The sequence below is a fragment of the Lactuca serriola genome, chromosome 8 (genome assembly GCF_051521515.1).
Source record: "Lactuca serriola cultivar US96UC23 chromosome 8, Lser_US96UC23_V15, whole genome shotgun sequence".
Lineage (NCBI taxonomy): Eukaryota > Viridiplantae > Streptophyta > Magnoliopsida > Asterales > Asteraceae > Lactuca > Lactuca serriola.
The window spans coordinates 5,804,510-5,811,449 of NC_136415.1; the positions used below are offsets into that span (position 1 = coordinate 5,804,510).

Sequence of the window (6,940 nt, forward strand, 5' to 3'; positions counted from 1 at the left end):
TCCTGTGTAACTCATTTGATGTTGATGGTTCTGAATTGGTATTTTTTTTCATTCATGATTCATAGAAAATGTGGTAATTTAGGGAGCACCCTTAAAGTGTTTGATGAAATGCCAAAGAGAAATATGACAATCTCAGATTGCATTCATGGTTTGTGATGGAATCACCGGTTAATGAGGAGATGCTGGTAAGTTTACATGAACTTTATTGATCTTTGATTAAGTTTTTTGAGTTGGGTTTTTGTAATTTTTTATTTTTTCATAAATTCAGAGACACCATTATTTGATGGCAGAGAACTTGTAGCTAGAAGTATTGATGATTCAATCTATGTTTATGATGTTGAAGCAAACATCTATCCTGATCATAGATTTGATGTTGAAGCAAACTGACTTTTCCTTATGTTTATGATGTTGAAGCAAACAGACATATGGGCTGATCATAGCTTTGACCTTGTTTACCTTTTTATAATATTTCCATTCTGAAAGAATAGTTTATTATATAAGAATTTTATTGCTTTATTCTGATAGAATTTGAATTTAATTAATTATATGTTTAATGTGCAGTTGTTACAAGTGTATCACTACAAAGTATTTGGCAATGAATTTGTGATAGAAATGGCTTGAAGACCTGATGGGAAAGGCTCCTTGTATAAAATCATTCTCATACAATACAATTCTGACAGAATGTCAATGTCACAAAATGTCAATCTCATAGAATGCTAGCATATTTTGAATTGGCTTAGAGGTCAAACATACACAAGACATCTAGAATGTTGTTATTTTTTAAGAATTATACTTGTTATTCTTTCAGAATGTTTGTTATAATTCAATGAATGACAATCATACAATGTAATTATTTGGTATATTATTAGTTCAAGAATCGGTTTTGTGTATTCTTTCATAATATATTTACTAGTTTATGGTTGACATTCTGTCATTCTGACAGAATAAAATCGAAAAATACTACTTTATGGTTAAAATTCTATCATTCTGACAGAAGAAAAATAGGATTTTTAATTTTAAATTAATTTAAAATATTTAGATTTTTAAAAGTAAAGGAATTAATTATCCCTAAAAATCCGAAAATTTCCTTTTTTAATATAAGTTAATTGACTAGAATGCCCTTATGCTCAAATTTGTGTGATTATATGGTACATGTTATCATATTCTACTATCATAGACTCTCAGATCATGACTTTTGATTATATTCCATCCAATGGTCCAGATCTGTGTATTTTGGCACACAATAGTTACTAAAAACAAAATAACCTAACTCTCTCTCTCTCTCTCTCTCTCTATATATATATATATATATATATATATATATATATATATATATAAACCCGTTTTTCGACTTTCGGCAACAAAAATTTACTTTTCTTCAAATAGTTTCTTTTGGCGATTATATTCGTTTTAAAGATTCGTTTCTATAAGAAAATATGTCATCTTCCAAAGAGCATGCAATGTATTGGAATTCAATTGCATCCCACAAAGGTCGGACACACTGTTTTGGTATGATGTTGGTAATCCCGAATTGCGACACCATTATAAAGTTCTTATGGTTTCGGGGAATAATTTTGTTTCGATTATTACGGTTTGCATGAGGGATTATGTGAACACTTGATATGCAATATCGTGATAACCATGCAATAAGTGATAGATAAATGATTAACATGATTGCAACATACGTAATGCAGGTGCTCAAAATATACGAATCTGAAAAGCTTACGAATATATGTATGTTGACGTTTTTAGTTAAAAATAAATGTACATTGTCGTTTTTAGTTAAAATGAAAAGTACATTACTCTTTTGCTTTAAATATATATATATATATACTTTGATTTTGGTTAAAAATTAAAATTTCTTGTTGTTTTGTGTTAAAAAATATGTTGTTTTGGGTTAAAATAAAAATAATCTTTTTGATTAAAAATAAGTATTTTACAATTTTCAATTAAAAATGAAAATATATTTTGTTTTCATTAAAAACAAGAAAATATAATGTTTTGATTAAAAATAAAAATAAGTTATTGATTGAATTTATAAATAAAAGTATTAATGTATTGTGACATCTACAAATAACTTCATTTACGTGGATAGCTTTCTTTCGATCAATATTTACGTTTTCACGATTAGTGTTTGTTTGATGGATTAGGGAGTGGGGAGTGTGTACGATTAATTCATTTTGGATTCTAGAACCACCATTTGTTTTTATCTTTCTGCTAGTACTAATCGATTAAAATTGAACTCGATTGTCAAATAGAAAAACATTATTGACTATAAAACATCAACCAAAAATAACAAATCATGCCAAGTAACCTTTTTTGAATCAAAATGTCAACTACATATACAATTAATTAACTCTAATGCGTGGAATGTGTAAGCTTCCATAAATACATATCATAATTAATATTACACCGATTGATTTGACACAAAACATAATAATCAAGTAACATGTTTTGATTAATTGTGAAATACATTAAATACCCTCTAATCAAGATCTTGAAACCTATTGATTATAAAACATATAATAGATGCATTTAACTTTTTTTTAATTCCAGCTTCAGCCGCATATGCTAGTTTGACCATTTTGCCCTCAAGATGATGTTATTCTGCTTGAATGCATATGCCTTTGTTGGTGTGGTTTGGTTAAACTAATGTTAGGTGGATTTGGGACAAAATATTGTCTGGCTGCTACTCGTTTCTTGGTTGCTAAATTGGTTTGACCATTTTGCCCTCATGTTGTTTACTGCTTGATTGGTTCTTCCCTTGTGATGTGATTTTGTTGAGCTCTTAAGGTATCAAGTTTTACTGTGGATAATTGGTTATAGTTCTTATGGTCTCAAGGTTATAAACTGATTGTGAATTCCACAAGATGGTTACTCACCATCATGTCCACCAGTTTCACTCTTTCTCCACTGAAGATGCAGGTGAACATTATCAATGAATTCTCATTGACCCCAACCCAAAGCCACATGCACAAAATTAGAGTTGAGTATGAATTACAACCATATTGGCATATGCCTTTTGTTAGTCAAGTCATTAAAGAAAAATCAATCATGATTAATGTTACATACCTCTCAGTTGTCGCTTTGCTATTTGACCTTGTAAGTTGTAAAAATCGACATCAAAAGCCCTCTAGTCCTCTTAATCTCTCTGGTACACACTGTAAGCATTTATCTTATGAAATGTTACAATTTCATTATTATGTAACAACATGAAACCAACCATTAGTTGTTGAATATTGTTAATTGCAACTAATACCTTGGAGCAAATCCAAGATTAAGACCTAAAAACCCATCATTATGGATATTGCAAGTCTTGCTGATAGCAACATACTTCCCTTGCTGCACCTTTTCGAATGAAGAGACTGGTTACACCTTAATGAATCATTATTGCAGGTCACAAATCTACAAGTTGCATGTTCGTTGTTTTTCAGGCACTACTACAAACAAATTAAAATCCATCAGAAAAGGATAAAAAATAAAAGACACCATTAAAAGCAAATCAATCAAGTTACCATTTTTGCCATTTTCAAACTAAAATTTGAAACTTCCCTTTATGTGGGAACAATGTCAATTTTCAAGTGCACCATATAATGCCATTACTCGGAACAAGTTTTGGGTGATGTGCCATGCCAAAGTTCTTCAGATGAGAAACTTTTTCTTAGGTTCAAAAAAGTGCAGAATAGTGACAACTGACAACTACAGAAACCAAAATTGTATTTACTCTAAATAAATTTGAATTTATTTTCACTTTTTTTTGTATAAAACCATTATATTACACTTTGGAAGTACACTATTATAACCAATTATATGGCCATGTATGAATTAGCATTTGTTACAATATGGCCAATTAACTATCAAGTCATAACTTACTTACACCGACATGGCATCATGACATATCCATGAAATAAAGCAACATATCTATGAAAAGAATAGATAAACTTAGCAAGTTGTTCCCTTAAGACAGCAAAGAGAAAAGAAAAGCATGAGATGATAAGCAACAACAATATTTTGGTAAATTGGTCTACATACATAATATAGATTGTAATACAGACCATTATCTAATGGCGCTCAATCATGGAGGTGCATTGATTATTCATTAAATGGAAAAACTGAATTAGAATGAGTAACTAATTGGTGAATTTGCATTTGGCTTGGATTCACTCACCCCATCTCTTGGTCCTTTCATTTATATTGGCATGATGATGGTCCAAGACATCTTCCCGGTGTGGGATGCAAAATGATAGTTTTTGTTTGTTCAAAAACAAATAAAAACAACAATTTATATTTTCGGTTGAATGAAATGAAATGAGATAAGAAATAGAATAAAGGGTCAAGTTGAAATTAATAAATAACTATTTGAAATTCAAAAACTACTAAATCCAAACTAAAAGAAATTCAAAATTAATGAAGGAATTTACCAATAGGGTGTAGATTTTTTTTGAAATCCTCGTTGTTAGAGTTGGAGTATGCCTTCCTTGAAGAGTTTCTCCCTCTGTTGCCCAATCACTATCTAGCATCATCTGAAGCATTCATTCCCTCAATAGTTTCACAGACCAATCATGCCTCTACATAAAAAAAATAAAAAAAATAAAAAGAAGATAAAACATCATTATATACTATGGTATAAACAAATGAAAATTATGTTTATATTTTACAAAGTTGTACATAAAAAACGATTTTTTTCAAGACAGTCTACACCTACAACTAACTTGAGCAGATAATGCTAGATGGAACCAAAATAAGTTCAGTGAAGTTACAAAAGATGTGAAACATGATACCTGATTACCTGTGGCCAAGAGGGTAGGTTTTTTCAAAGGTCCATCTTAAGAGGTCACTTTTTTGTTTGTTTTATACTAAGATAAACTGATTAACCAGTTTGTTCAAAATTCCATCCAACGAAATCCTGCCCAAGAATATGAGCAGTGCATGAGTATACATTCGTATATTCTACATGAAGTTAACTTTTTTTTTTAATACCATACATTGTAATCTATCAATTCTTTTAATGAAACAAACCGGATAACCAATTAGATTATTGGATGTCTTTTAGTCTAACTCCACCTTCCAAACACAACTGATCTTACTCTGTTAAAAAGAAACACAATCGTTAAACACTCATAGAGAAAGGGAGAGAAAAATGAAGGTAATGGTGATGTTGATGAAGAATAAAGGACATTAGAATACTACCACCGTGTTTCTTTGTGAAAACATAATTTCTGAAAATAACCTTTTTTAGTCATCATGGTTAGTCAAAACCTTAAAAACCAAAAAAACTTTCAAAAATAGAAACATAAAGGCAGCAAAAATGAATAGGCGGGTGAGTTTTGATACCTTTTACCCGGGTTAGAAGTGGTAGGTGGAGGTTGCTGCATCGATGAAGAAGACGCAAGCAGGAGCTCGGAGTCCAATTCTGATAAGCAAATATGAAGAACAACCTTGGGAAAATAACCCATTGTTCGATCTGTGAAATTCGAAATTAAAGAGATTTGGTTCTGTTTCTGCAAACATGTACACATATGTAGAGAGATAGAAAGGGTAATCAGTGTATTTTACCTCTTTTGAGTAGAGATAGAGTAGCAGGGGTGTTCGTCGACGACTGGGAAAACAGATGATCAGGAAAAACGCAAAACCAGAACAAATGATGACATCAAATTGCAATTTCCGCCTTCTGTTTTAGCTTTCTGAATTGATTTTCTGAAGTGGTGTGCGATGCAACGGTTATGGAGAGATAGAGGAGATATGAGAGAATATTGGGTGGTGATGAATTTTAGATTTTTTTAGGGAGAGATAGCGATGGCGAGTGGTTGAAGGAACGACTATGGTTACCAAACTGAGATGAGATCCATAAAGAGTGCATCTATTGTTGACCGATTCAAATGGCTGAATAATCTGAGAAAATACCACTTCAATTTTGACGGATTCAGGTTCTAGAAGAGTTTGTTCAGCTTGATGCGTCCTTAGTTTTCACTTTTGATGTTGACCAAATAAAGATTAATGCATAAAATGATTGTAAATAATCTTTGGTCAAACGCTGAAAATTAAGTCGTACAAGACCATAATGCAATATTTACAATGAAGTTATGCAGTGCAACGTTGTTTGGTCAATAAAGTTAAAAAGTCAAAGATAAAGACGGTATCTCTTAACTGAACAAACTCTTCTAAAACATGAATTCGTCAAAATTGAATTGGTCCTTGCGTTATTCAGCCTATAAAATCGGTCAACAAGAGATGCACGCCTCTACAAACCCTACACTCTTTCACCCCATATGTTGCCCGCCCCTCTGCTTCAGTACCATCTCTTCTGAAACTTTGGCCACCACTACGGCCATTGCAGCAGAACTCAACCAACAATTGTTGTTATCATCTGCATCACCTTTAACCACTAAATTCATGTATTTTTTTGGTACGCCTCTCTCTCTCTCTCTCTCTCTCTCTCTCCCTCACACACACACACACATCTAATTGAAAACCCTAATTCTGCAAATGCTTTCTATTCATTGATTTCTCTCTTTTGGGGTCTCTTATTCCTTCAAACTAATCAACAAGGTACAATTTGTGACATCCCCAATTTCATGGCCAAAAAAGACCGATATGTTTATGCTTTGTTTTTTTAAAATCAGAGTAATCGTTTAAAGAAAATTGTTGCGAAATTTGTCCCCAAAATAAAAAAAATATGATAAGAAATTATCAAAGCATTTCTTAAAGAAAAGTATTTTCATTATATAACAAAATCTCAGGATGTCATGTTCCGATACAGACACATAAGCATAAACAGAACTTACATTTATTTACACTAATGATTTACATCTCCTTTATTCTCTCAGTGAATTATGTCTTCGTATTGATACCTGTGATACAAAGAAAACTGAGTGGGTCAAGCTTGGGAGCCTGGTGAGCATATAGGGTTTTCAACCCACAACAATACATTTATTAAATT

At 31.6% G+C, this 6,940-nt stretch overlaps 1 long non-coding RNA gene across 6 annotated transcripts; it reads right to left on the reverse strand.

Annotated features, from left to right (window-relative positions):
• Positions 1-2,300: 2,300 nt before the first annotated feature.
• On the reverse strand, positions 2,301-5,862 carry LOC145068758 (uncharacterized). 6 transcript variants are annotated; one of them, XR_013689112.1, is made up of 8 exons: positions 5,557-5,862; positions 5,335-5,464; positions 5,191-5,259; positions 4,986-5,088; positions 4,782-4,906; positions 4,422-4,568; positions 3,260-3,440; positions 2,301-3,161 (listed from the first exon to the last, which is right to left on the reverse strand). It is a non-coding gene; the product is annotated as an uncharacterized LOC145068758 (long non-coding RNA). The 6 variants fall into 6 exon arrangements; XR_013689114.1 differs by lacking the exon at positions 5,191-5,259 and having other exon boundaries at positions 2,301-2,806; positions 2,883-3,161; positions 5,557-5,856; XR_013689113.1 differs by lacking the exon at positions 5,191-5,259 and having other exon boundaries at positions 4,790-4,906; positions 5,557-5,861.
• Between the last annotated feature and the right edge of the window lie 1,078 nt (positions 5,863-6,940).